Below are 14,772 nucleotides of genomic sequence, written 5' to 3'. Positions count from 1 at the left end.
TGTAGGAACCCCAAAGGAAATTGCGTCTAATTTTATCCATAGTCTTGATTAGCCAACTAGGGAGTTTAAAAAATGACATATAATATACAGGGAGAGAGGATAGAATAGAGTTCACCAGGGTAAGTCTTCCTCCTATGGATAAGGACTTATTTTTCCATAAAGCCAATTTAGAGAAAGAATCTAGAGGAGGTTTCCAATCCTTTCTAGACAAGGATCCTTTTTTGAGAGGGAGGCCAAGATAAAAGAATGGAAGAGAGCCGATAGAGCAATTGAGCTTATGAGCCAAATGGACACCTCTACTTGGAAGTTTCCCAAGGTAGAAGAGGGTGGATTTGGATGGATTGATGTAGAGACTAGAGATACTACCAAACATGAGGAGGATAGATTTGAGGGTGAGAATGTCTCTGTTGTCAGCTTTGTAGAAAATAAGGATGTCATCGGTAAATTGGAGAGACCTAATAGAGTTCAACTCTCCTTTAAGACTACGTTTTTCATTCTTATTTTCTCATTTTCATTAGAGAGAGCTTTTTGGGTTAATTTAGAAACCCACATAAACTTTGAGGGTATTGAAGACAACTCCCTAAACTATTTTAATTCAACAAATCCCCCCCCACCCCCCAACAACAAAAAAATTTAGTAGTATTGCAGAAAACTTTCATAACTTTTTGATTCCACTAAAACCCTCTTATGTACTATTCCATCAACAAATAATCACTCATGCTCTTTTCTCTTCCTTATTCCCTCCAAAAAAAGCTGCACTTTGAACCAATAAATTTCATAAACATGAGGTCGCATAGGAGTCAATTGTAATTGGACTTAGGTAAAATATACCTATTGCATCTTATTAAAGTTCCGAAATATATTAAATATAAAAGAAAAATTAGTAATATTATCTTTTTATATATTTATCGTGACACAACTATTATGAATTCTTGGCTCCTCTATTGGCTCTATCAGTTTTGCACATGTTATGTATATCCTCAGTTATTCCCAAGTCTTCTATATAAGGGTGCAGTAGAATCATATATATAGAAAGAGGTGCGGAGAGATAACATTCAAACTACAAATAATCTTTCCTCATAATTCTCCAGACACAAATATATGGGGACCATTTGATAGTTCGAAAGTGAATGAAAATGTGCAAGTTACTTTTTTTACAAATGATTTTCACATTCATGTCAATATGCAAATGAAATATATTGTTTGTTTAAAAAATAAAATTATTGTTGGAAGTGCAATATAAAAATAATGTGGTAAAATAAGATTAATCATTAAATATTGTTAAAATTATTTAATTAAAATTGATTATTATTTTTGTCACTTCTATGTGACTTAACTATTTTATTGTATTTCACTTTCATAGCCAATTACGTGCAAAGAAACACCTAAAATGTTAAAAGAAAGTCACTTTCTCACTTTCATCTTTTACTTGTATGCAAGAAAACACCCTCCTATAACGCATATAATAGAAATGTAGCTTTTATCATATCTGACTGCTCCAACTTAAAGACAAGAATGACTTACTTGCATGGGGAATAGCGAGAGAAAGGATTATATATGTAATTTATTATATTGCCAAGATTTAGTAGTTATATTCTTCATCAGTTATCTTGATAATCTCCCAATTCAAAATAATTAAAATGCCTAACTTGTATTTTTAGCTACTCATCTATTTATTGTTGTACTATTCCTAATTGTTAGAATGTTGTTCGTATAATATCATTCATTTGAGTAAGAACAAAATCTCATTTATTACTAATGATTGTATGAGATGATATACGTCAGGTATAAATAGGAATACGAAAGAGACGAGACAAAACAATGCAAAAATCAACATTTATGTTGATTTCAGCCATTACACCATTGATGGTCATGAGGACAACATCGATGGTCATGATATAATCGATGGATTATAGTGCACAATCGGAGAAAAAATAGAAACATGATTCATAACCATCGATCGACTGTAGTGGACCATCGATGGTCAAGCTATATCATTGATAGACTACAGTGCGCATTTGATGAATTCCAGAAATCAAATTGCACCTCACCTATAGATTATAGGGTACCATCGATGGTGCATAAGGGAACATCGATAGTCGTATTTCACCATCAATAGTAGTGATGTATTTTGGCAGTTTTGAAGTTTTAAACTCAACTGTTCATCAATCACTTTCATCTCCAACTTCTACTACATCGATCACTTTCATCTTCAACTTCTACTATGATTCCTATATCTCTTTTCCTTATTATCAAAGGCTATATAAGATAGGAAGAGATCATATTTTAGGGAGGTTCTATGTAGGACTGAGCATGGTTTGGTCCAAACCGAAAAAACCAATCGAACCGACTCGAACCGATCCAAAAAAATCGGTTTTAAGAGTAGGGTGGTTCGGGTCGGGTTGAAAACTTTTCAACCCGAACCGACCGAATACCCCATGGTCTAAATACTCATTCTTCTCAAACCCGACCCATCCCCAAAGACAAAGTCTCAGACTCTCAAACCCTAAACGCCTAAATTTCCCTTCCCCCTTTCCCAGTCACCTCCTCAGTTCCTCTCTCTGACTCTCTCTCACTCCTCAGTCGTCAGTTCAACGGTCCACCTCTCTCACTTCCTCTTCCTCTTCCTCACTTCCACAGTCTTCATGGCCGAGGCCGAAACATCTCCTCAGGCTCAGGATCTGTCTTCGGCTTTGGGGGGGACACCCGCACCCGTCGCTGTTGCCGAGGCTGAGGTATAAACTTTATCTTTTGCTCTTCTTCAAGCTTCGGGCAACGATTATTCTTTAATTTTAATTTATTTTCTTGGATACAGTAGCTAGTAAGTTTAGATGTCAGCCTATGAGTTTCCTGTTCATTTATGTACACCTATTCTCTTATGATTTCTGAGTTTGCGCTTTGATAACGATCCTTAATTTGTTTTCTGGTATATATGTTTTCATGGATGATGATTTTGTTCCTTTTTCCCCTCTTGTTTTTCAAATTAAGTCGGCAACCCCTAAAATACTACTATTTAATATTCATGGGATCCCTTACCCGTCATGATATATTCTATTTGATTTAGCATTTGGCAAGTCTACTATTTAAATCATTCTGAAAATAAAGTTAGAACCGAACAAACCGAACCGACTTGTAACGGTTCGGTTTGGTTTTGAATTATATGTGGCTCAGTTCGATTGTTCAAAATTTGGTAAAAACCAACCCGAACCGAACCGTGCTCAGCCCTAGTTCTATGCTTTAAGTGGAGAGTTTTTTAAGAAATTTTATTCTAGCATTTGTGAAGAAGATTTAGTTTATGATTCAAACCCCCGAAATCCTTGCAAACTCTTTCTCATTGCGGTCAACATCTTTGGATTGTATCAATGAGGAGAGTTACCCTTGGATTTAACATCATCACTATTTCTTCATCGAGCTTCGCTTTAATCTTTCCGAGAACAATTTGATTAGAAAAATGGTTGTAATATCTTTTCAATTTGTGCTTATATTGTTTTGGTAGTTTGTGTTTCATCTTATTTTTTACAGCGTACTTAAGCCTATGATAATTGAGGGGTTTATAGCATACTCAAACCAGTGGTGAGCGTTAGGACTAGCTAGGGTTAGGTGTTACTCATATGTGAGGAGTTAGGTTTGACGAGTAGTTTCGAGTAGACTCCAAGATGCGGTCTTTGTAAGCCTACCGAATCGGATTGTGATTCAGGTGAATTCTAATCATAATAGAGAAACTCCTTCATGAAAAGGAAGAGTGGACGTAGGATTTCTATCCGAGCCACTATAAAATCTTATGTGTTCTCTGATTCATGATTGATTTGCTTTTTCACTTTTTTAATATTATTTCCACTACAAAAGTTTTGTTTTAGCGAAAATCCTTAGCAAACCTATTCACATCCCCTCTAGGCATGCATAACAGTTTTAACAAGTGGTATCATAGCCTTGTTATCCATCTCTAGGTTTCACAACCTAGTGTAGAGATGTTAAGTTTAACCACCGCAACGGCTTTTCTGAGAGACATGCTATAAATTGACCCCTCACTTTTCAATGGAACAAACCATAACCATTAGAAAGCAGGCATAAGAGTTTTTTTATTGTTCACTGACTTTAATGTCTGGAATAGTGTGAGCGTAGCCACAATGAACCTGCTACTAATGTACAAGGGGCTTTTGTTGTCATACCTAGGGTTAAGTGGACACCATTGGATAAAAATACTTATTCTTTGAATGCTAAAGCCATGGTGTTATAGTATTCCAGCCCATGGGCATACAGTGTATTGGTAAACAAACAGATATGTCCTTATACATCTTTCCCCTCTCAACTAGATGGCCCAGATCCCCCAGAGTCTGACTCAGTCGATTCATCAAGTCGACATTCTTCTATTCCGACATGAAAGGCGGTGTTAGTTGGTCCTCTCATCCTGGACGACTCGCCAAGAGTCTACTTGACTACTCATCCAGAACACCTCTTGAAACCACCTCGAAACGGCGTTACTTCTCGATGAAGCTATCCTCACTGGCTACATGTCCGCATCACATTTAATGCATGATAGGCGCATTATTTCTCTGGCCCCGAAAGTCTTCATGACTCATCGGACCACATGGGCCATTGTCCCGCCGCTGATCACTTCCCATTGAATGCCTAAGTGATCTACCCTTCAGTCACCAGCCAACACCTGTAAAGTAAAAGCCGACTCAGCTGCCAACCCACACTTTGATACTGCCTCATTATGCTTAGCTGAAGTGACTAATTTACTCCTCGCGCTTCGGATATAAATATAGGTATCATTCAAACTTGTAGCGGGGACTTTTGAAACACAAATCTGCCTTTGGAACATATTACTGCACACAAGAACACATAGTTCTTACTTTTCTCACTCAAGCTCTTCAGCAAACTTGATCGTTGGAGGTACAATGGGGGAACCAATCTCCGCCCTCTTACGAGTTTCTAGATGTGCAGATTAATCAACACCCCAATTCAAGAACCAGACATAAAGTCATGGAAGGAAGTGGCCCCTCTTTAATACTAAACTGAACCTATCCTATTTTGGATACAACTGACTTTGATCTTAGTCATTAATAGTTTGGCGCCCATCGTGGGGCTACTTTTTTTTTTTTTTGAGAAAAAATGTCAGGTTCTGACTAAGGGTCTGACCAGTCTCGCCCTGTAGAACACCATAGTGGCCGGCTTCCACAGCCACAACAAGTTTCATTGGCTCACCCCCCGCATACTGAAGACTAGAGATCGAAGACTCCTATCCACCCTAGAGCATGGTGAGAGGTCCAACCTTGGACTCCTCACACGGTTGTTGAGCAGCCAGGTCACATTGAATGATCGGGCTCGCTCTCCTATCAGACATTCCGCTAAGGAGAGCCTCGCCGACAACTTTTCACTCAACAGGAAAGCACTTGGGCCTCCAGTTATGATCGAGCGTACAGGCCGATCGCTGACGCCATCGAGGGGAACACCCCCCTCTATGACGACATAATGAATTACCCATTTGAAAAGTTCAAAATACCTCGCATAGGGATATATACAGGCGAAGGAGACCCTTCCGAGCATGTTCAAAACTATTATGATATAATGAGCATGCTCTATGTTTTGGAAGCAATCCTCTGCCAATGCTTCTTGATCACTCTCGCAGGGAGTGCTAAACTTTGGTAGAATGCTCTCGGAAGGAAATCCATTAGTAGCTTTCGTCAGCTTAGCTAGAAGTTCATCCATCACTTCCTGACTGATACCAAATAGAAATTAACCCCCTGTGTTGATTCAGATGATGCAGGGGCCTGAGGAGAGCTTCTGAGCCTATTTCAAAAGATTTCAGGCAAAGAAACTAGAGGTCAATGACCCAGGATGTGCAGACAACATGTCTGCACTCGTTGCAGACTTGTAGAGCAATGAGTTGGTCAACTCGCTTGCTAAGAATCTCGTCGACAACTATGAGCAGTTGATGGCCAAAGCACACGGGTACATGGATATGGATGATGCTCGTGCCTATAAGGCATCAACCGGGAGCATAGAGACCTCTGCTGCCATGACTTTAACACCACTAAGGGCTCCATCCATTTTGTCAACCCTGACAACCACACCGGTCTCAGCACCAACTCCATAATCGACGAGAGGCCTCCTTGAAAGGCATGAATGGCCCAAAGACCCCCCAAGATTCAACCCTCACTCTAATCGGACGAATAGGAGGAACCGACAGAGGGGTCATGAGCCAAAAGCAAACCTCACCATCTTTGACACCTCTCTCACCAATGCTCTCGCCATGGTCCAGAGAGAAGGGCGCCTCAAAGACCCCGCCTCTTGAATGAAGTCAAATCCAAAGAACTATGATACCCAATAGTTTTGTCAATATCATCAGGATCACGATCATCTCACCAACGACAGTCGCGTCTTCAAGAGGGATATGTAGGATTTAATGGAAAAGGGTATTTGAAGAATCTTGCCACTCGACGAGATCGTCGAGAATCCAACCTGCCTTGAGCCGAAAGGAGGTCTCATTCCCGGTCACCTCATCCTCGACCGCAATAGGACAATTGACCCCCAAAGCCTTGCCTCATCAATACCATCAGTGGCGGTCCTACTATTGGAGGATCTTCTAATAACATCCAGAAGAAATATGCCAAGAGAGTGTTGCAAGTCTACGAACTCGACAAAAGGATAAAGACCGACGAACCCATATCTTTTGAAGATGCCCATCTACGATGCATGGAGACACCCTATGATGATCCTATTGTCATCACGGCAGGGATCGACGACTACCGGGTGAAACGAATCATGGTTGACATAGTAAGCTTGGTAGATATCATGTATGTCGATGCCTTCAACAAAATGAGCATCGATTGATCTCGCTTACTCCCCTACAGAGGACCCCTTATCGGTTTCACTGGGCACTCTCTTCTACTAGAATGAATGATCACTCTCCCACTAATGGTGGGAGAGTACCCAGACAGGTTACCGTCCTTATCCAGTTCCTGATAATGGATCTCAAGTCGGCTCACATGTCATCCTTGGTCAAACCACCCTCCACCTATTGTGAGCCATTCCCTCAACTTATCACCAAATGCTCAAGTTCCCGACTCACAATGGAGTCGGTGTTCCATGGAGCAACCAACAAGAGGCTAGATCTTGCTATCAGCTATCAGCCAAGGGTAATAGCATGCAGAACACCCTACCCGTTGAAAAGGCCTACTTCCAACTAGAGAAAATAATAGAGCAGTAGAGGACAACACTGATGGAGGAGCTTCAGGAGATACCCATTAATCGAGAAAGATCAAAGACGGTTAAAATTGGGTCAAGCTTAGTCGAACCCTTACAAGGGGGCTTTGGTCAAATTCCTCCATGTGAATACTAATGTCTTTGCCTGGGGACCTAAGGACATGCCAGGGGTTCCCCCCGAAGTCATCAGCCATAAGCTAGCTGTCGACAAACACAACAAGCCAGTTCAACAGAAGAAAAGACATCTCGGCCTAGAACGCCAAAAGGCGGCAGTTGATGAGGTCAGATGACTTCTTAGTGTCGGCTTCATCCAAGAAGTCTAATACCCAGAGTGGATAGCTAATGTTGTCTTGGTGAAGAAAGCTACGAATAAGTGGCGAATGTGTGTAGATTTCACCGACCTCAACAAAGCATGTCCTAAAGACAGCTATCCTTTACCTCGGATCGACCAATTAGTCGACAGAGTGCGGGCCATGAGCTGTTCAGCCTCATGGATGCCTTCTCCGGCTATAACCAGATTTTTATGGTGGAACATGATCAGTAGAAGACCTCTTTTATTACTGACCTGGGCACCTATTATTATAAGATGATACCCCTCAGTTTGAAGAACGCAGGAGCTACCTGTAGGCATCAAAAATTGCCAATAGGTCCCCGCACACAGCTCGGTATTAACGATCGACGATTGAACGTCACTACCCGGTTCACAAGGGTTCAAATGACGCCGGTGAACGATTGAAGCGAACCGACGGACTATGTGAGCCGACAGGATGTCAGAATCACGGGGATATGGATTGACCGGAAACCCCGCGACCGCTGCAAAAGGACCAACGCCCGCCGTGTCCCGATCTGATAATCCAACCATCGGGGCCTACAGAGCTCATCGCCAAGATTCCAACGCATCCGAAATCATTCGAATCCGAGTTGGGACGGCGGATCAACGGCAAATACACCTGGGAACACCTCGGACCAGACTGAGACACCCAGGGGCATCCCGGCCAGGACGAAACACCCGAGGGGTGTCTTGGCAAAGCCAAGACACCCCAGGTGTCTCGGCCAGGCCGAGACACCCCAAGGGGTGTCTCGGCCTTGGCCGAGACACCCCCAAGGTGTCTCGGCCAAGGCCGAGACACCCCCCAAGGGGTGTCCTCAAGATGGTCCCCCCTCTCTCCTTTTTGCTATAAATAGGCTCCTATGGCCTCATTTGAAGAGGCTCTTGATTGAGGGGGGGAATTCCAAGGCTGAATTATCTTAGCCAAGGATTGCCTTCTTCTGAAGCGGCGAAGCCCTGCCGGAGCGAGGAGGAGGAATTTTGGAGAGCTTGGCGAAGCCCTGCTGCAGTGAAGAGTGCCCGTGTGCTTCAACAAGAGGAGGAGAGGCCTTGATCAGAGCCTTCATCGCCCGTCAGATCCTTAGTATCGGCCTTAGCGTTGATACTAAGAAGAGCTACTACCTCGCTTTAGCCGAGGTATACGCTTATAGCTTCTATATCCCTCCGCGGATAGGCGAAGCTCTGTCCGATTTATCCGGATCAGAAAGTTTCTAGATCTCACGCGGATCAACGAAACTCTGTCCGATTTATCCGGACCAGATCTGAGTGCCCCGGTGGTCCACGGATATCAACATCCCCGTCACAGGCAAAAGGCCCACGCAAGCAAGAGATGACAAACAGATCTTGCGTTTGTTTGAAAAGAGTTGTATCTATTTTGTTTTCATTGTGTACCGGTCTTATAAAAAGGCTATCTCTTTATTTCATTGTAACGATTGAAGTTGTAATGAATGCAGCAATGAATACAGCAACTTTTTCCGCAAACACTACCTATCAGAGACTTGTTGCTAGAGTCTTTAAGCGCCAGATCGGGTGTAATCTGGAGGCTTATGTTGATTACTTGCTGGTGAAATTAAAGCAAACATCCACCCATATCTTAGACCTGGACGAGATCTTCTCCACCCTCCGGCGTTATCGGATGAAGCTTAATCCCGCTAAGTGTATCTTTGGGGTACAATCGGGATAATTCTTAAGATTTATGATCACCTAGAGGAGTATAGAGATCAACCCTGAGAAGATAGCTGCCATTGACTAACTACCAGAACCACGCACACTAAAAGACGTTCAAAAGCTGGATGGAAAGATTATAGCTCTGGGTCAATTCCTCTCTAAATCTGCCGAGAGGAGCCTCCCCTTCTTTAAAATTCTAAGGGGAAGTAAGAACCTAAAGGAAAGTACGGCCCTGATGGCAGAGTGCAGTGTCGTGTTTCAAGATCTCAAAGCCTATCTGAGTACTAAACCACTGCTAAGCCAGCCCATGAGTGGAAAGACATTGTACCTATACATGATCGTCTCCCCCGAATCTGTTAGCTCTGTTCTAGTTTGGGAGGAGGAGAATATTCAGAAGCATATCTATTATGTGAGTCGGATCTTCAAGGTGGGCGCGCTTAATTACCCCTTCATAAAGAAGGCTACCTTTTCCCTTATCATCACTACAATGAGACTTCGTTCATACTTTTAAGCTGATGCTATTATTGTGCGGACAAGCATGTCTTTAAAGAAAGTGCTAGGGAGCCCCACAACTTCAGGAATGATGTTTACATGGGCAGTCAAACTTAGCGAACATGATGTTCAATTCGAACCCAGGATGACAATTAAAGCTCAAGCTTTGGCAGACTTCTTGATTTAATCAACTTCCTCGAATGATGAGCTAGATGCCCGTTTGCCGTCTCATCAGCCAACACCTCCAGCACCTCCAGCAGTCTAGGCATTTGCTCCACCAACTCGTTACACCTATGAGTATGATTTACCTAGGTACAACTTATGGTGGATATTGAAAGTTGATGGATCTTCTGGAGAAGCTGGTAGCGGAGAGGGGGTGGTCTTGTGAAGCCCTGATGGGTTAACGTATGAACATTTCATTTTCTTCAATTTTTGACATTCAATAATGAAGCTGAATATGAAGCTCTCCTCGCTAGCCTCCAAACGACATAAGCATTAAAGGCAGAATGTCTTTATATTCCTGCCGACTCACAATTAGTCGTCCATCAAGTCAATGGGTGATATGCAGCTAAAAACTCGAGGATGGCCTTGTATCTTAAGGCTGCTAAAGAGCTTCTGACTTGCTTCTTAGAGTTCAGAATAGCTCAAGTTCCTCGCGCTCTTAGTGCCTAAGCGGATGTCCTTTCTAAGCTCGGGTCGAAAAATTCAAGAATTAATTCAGGGCTTGTCTACACCAACACCCTTGAACAGCCTAGCATCTCCGAAGCAGCCAAGATTATTCTAGAGACAGAGGCGCCAATAACACACTGTTGGCTGGATCCCATCATCCTTTATCTAACACAATGTACTCTGCCTGAAGATTCGGCCGAAGCCAGGTGCTTACAAAAGAATTCTCGCTGCTACCTCCTGATCAACGAGCAACTCTATTAGATGTCCTATTCTAGCAGTGGTATCATACCTTACCTGCGATGCCTTAGGCCGCCAGAGGCCAACTATGTACTCAGAGAAATACATGAAGGTACTTATAAGAATTATCCTGGGACCCGAACTTTTGCACAGAAAGTCATCTGCCAGGGGTATTATTAGCTAACTATTCTCGCCTCGCCGAGTCAAGACGACTCGTCTCTCATTGCCAAAAATGCTAGATTTTCTCATCCATATCTTGAATGACAATGATTGAGCTGAATTCCATCCTGAGCCTGGTACAACTCGCCCAATAGGGATTGGATCTGCTGGGACCTCTCCCTTAAGCTTCAGGGTAAAGGAAATTTCTTATCGTGGTGATTGATTACTTCACCAAATAGATTGAAGCTGAATCATTGGCAAAGATTAGTGAGAGTAACATCACGAATTTTGTATGGAAATCCATAGTTTGTCATTTTGGTGTACCTCAATCCTTTGTGATCGAAAATGGTACCCAATTCGATAGCAGATGCTTCCGCAACTTTTGTGAAGAATATAACATTCATCTCAAATTCTCTTCTGTCGCTCATCCATAGTCTAATGGCCTCACAGAAGCTGCCAACAAGTGCATCTTACAAGCATTAAAGAAAAACATGGACGTTGTGGTTGAGAACTGGGTTGAAGAATTGCCCAGCATTCTCTGGTCATACCGTACAACTCATAAGAACTCGACCGGAGAAACACCATTCAAGCTAACCTATGGTGCGGAAGCAGTTACTCCTGTCGAAGTCGGTATGCCAACAATCCGACTGTGATACTTCAATGAGGAATCAAACTCAGAAGGACTGTAGATTGGGCTTGACCTCCTTAACAAGACTCGAGAAAAAGTGCTTCGAACTCTAGTCACTAACCAACAATGATTCACCCATTACTACAACAGTAAAATCCAACTGAGAAGATTCAAGGCTAACAATCTTGTCCTTTGTAAAGCTACTTTCGATAAGAACACCCAGAGAGGTAAGCTAGCGCCCAACTGGGAAGGCCCTTATAGAATCCTAGAGGAGCTACGAGCCGGTACCTACCGTTTAAAGGCCCCATATGGGAGAATCCTACAACATCCCTGGAATGTCGAGCACTTAAGGCGATACTTTTAGTAGCCCTGTAAATTTTGTTTAATTTTAATAAAATTATTATTGAAACTAACTCTTGTCTCATGCTATCATATTGCCCCCTCCATGCATGGATATTAAGCCTTTGGTGCCTTTTTAGGAATAAACTCAAGGCATCAACCATATGGTTGATTCCCACAATCATTTTTTGACCATTATGGGTATATGAAAACCTAGGCATCTATGTAAGACCTAGGCACACAGCCTCAGGGTTGCCATCCTATCTGAAAAACCATTGGTGATACGGGTGTATCTTCTCTCCGAAACTTAGCAATCCTCATGGGATCTTGAGGATAGATGATTCTCATGATAACTTGAGAATAGAGGTGTAAAACAACACAGTGGAACGCAGGTCGAAGCATGGAATGAGACGGTGAATCAAAGAATCGAAGCATCAAGTTTTTAACCCGTGAGTCGACTCATATATGCACATGAGTCGACTCATCAGGTTGAGTCAACTCATGCCTGTCATGAGTCGACTCACGAAACCCAGCTATTTTGTCAGAAGTTTCTGACCAGTCGACTCATGCCTGTCATGAGTTGACCCATGTGTCATGAGTCGACTCATATATGCACATGAGTCGACTCATCGATGGTTTCCTGGTTCATTTGGATTTCTGTTTGCATGAATTCCTGTGGAGTTTGGGCTTGGTTATTTACCACTTTGCCCTTCAAGTTGTTACACCTATATAAGGGATTGTTTTAGGGTTTCTAATCAATCAGATGTAATCAAAGAGAGATTCTATAAGGGATTGTTTTAGGGTTTCTAATCAATCAGATGTAATCAAAGAGAGATTCTAATCAAGAGAGATTAAGGTTTAGAGAGATCAATCAGATGTAATCAAAGAGAGATTCTAATCAAGAGAGATTAAGGTTTAGAGAGAATTGAGAGTTTATTCTCGATTCTAGTAAGATTGTGAGAGAGAGATTATAATCTTTTCATATCATAATCTAAAGAGGGTATTTTTCTTCGCCACATACTGAATTATTCTTGTATTTCTGTCATCCTCTTCTTAACTCACCTTTGATAATTCTATGATCAAAGGTGCTCGCTGTTAGGTCCTTTGTTTTGATGATGATTTACAAACATCATTATTAGTGCTAATCGTTTATTGAGCTATATTGTAGATCACATATCATTAGTACCTTTCATGGAGGATTGGATGGAAAATGAGATATAACGACAATATTCAAGGAGGTGGAGGCAAAATAATGAAGCAAAACTTTCAAGAGCACTATATTCATGAGAAACTTCATCAACTCAAGAGCAAATATCAAGACTCAAGCCATGTACTCATATGTGAGGGATATTTGCTATTTTATTTTCTCTCTAGTACTAAATATAGGCAAGTAGTTAGTTGATTACATTTGAAGCTCATGGGATAACACACTTGCACACTTTCAAAAACTCATATTTAGTTACTTTTGCTAAAACAGTGATTTTCACAAATACGAGGAGCTTTTTACAAAAATCCTTTTTAAACAAGTTTGTTAAAATGTTTATAAACTATTTACAAAGTTTCACAATTTTTAGAATTTATTTACTATTTTTTACAGAGCTTTGAAACTCAATTTCAAAATCATTTCAGGCTGATAACTTGTTATCAGTCGACTGATCAGTCGACTGATCAGTCGATTGATGACTGATGTATCAACCAATGAAAGTGTCTGAAATCATCAAAAGTTTCTGTTCTGTTTTGGTCGACTGACCAGTCGACTGATGAGGTCGTCAGTCGACTGAAATGATCGTCAGTCGACTGATGAGCTGGAAATCGTATACAATGATCAGCTCATCAGTTTACTGATGCTTCCCGTCAGTCAACTGATGGGTATAGTAACGACTAGTTTTTTTTACAGAATCTGTTTCTCGATTTCTGTGGAATTTTTTCTGATTCCTTGGGGTTTTGGCTGTTGTATTCTCTTCCTATAAATACCCAACACCCCAACTACTTCAAAAACCCAAGTATTATTGCAAATCCCTTGTGTTTAAGTTTATGTTTTCAAAGAGCTTCAACTTTCAATCTTGTTCTTCACTATTTCAAAGTTCACATCCCAAGCTTCAGTGCAATCTTTCTTTTTGCCATAAGGTTACTATAAAGAGAGGGTTTTTCTTTCATTTGCTACTGTTGTGAGCTTGATCTCGTGGAGATCGACTGTGTGGTTGTGAGATCTCGGTGGAGATCGTTGTGTAGAAGAAGTTCCAACTTCCAAACCGGGTGTGTAGTGGATTTCTTCTCGAGAGTGGGGAGCGGGGACGTAGATCAGCGGACCGAACCCCGTGAACATATGGCGTGTCATCAATTAGCTAACTATCTCTATCTCTACTCTATTTTATTGTCATTGTATTTCATATTTGTGTGTGGTTTATTGAAAAATCTTTTAATTTCATATTATTGGTCCATAAGTCCTATTCACCCCTCCTCTAGGGCCTTTCAATTGGTATTAGGGCAATGTCTCTACTATTGTTAGGCTTAAAACCCTTGGAGAATAGATCATTATGGAGGCTTCAATGAATATGCATATGCTAGAAGGTCAATCCACCATTAGGCCAACCCTCTTCACTGGTAGCAACTTTGCCTATTGGAAGGCTAGGATGAGAATTTATTTGTAATGCATTGACCTTGACATTTTAGAAATCGTAGAAAAGAAATATGTCAAAAAGGATAGTGGTATAATGACCGAAGATGATAGAAACCTAGCCAACCTTAACATTAAGGCCATGAATGCACTAATTTGTGGTCTTACCCCTAATGAGTATAAGAGAGTTTCTACATGTGCAACCGCACACGAAATTTGGGAGAAGTTATGCATTACCCATGAGGGAACCCCTAAGTGAAGGAGTCTAAGATTAGTGGGCTCATGCATGATTATGAACTATTCAAAATGCTTCCAAGTGAATCTATTGACTCTATGTTTTCTCTGTTCACTAATATTATAAATAAATTGTATGGTCTTGACAAGGTCTTGGAGAATCAAGAGATGTGCTACAAAATTCTTCGCTCT

The sequence above is a fragment of the Asparagus officinalis genome, chromosome 4 (genome assembly GCF_001876935.1).
Source record: "Asparagus officinalis chromosome 4, Aspof.V1, whole genome shotgun sequence".
Lineage (NCBI taxonomy): Eukaryota > Viridiplantae > Streptophyta > Magnoliopsida > Asparagales > Asparagaceae > Asparagus > Asparagus officinalis.
Note: the sequence above shows the minus strand (reverse complement) of the source record.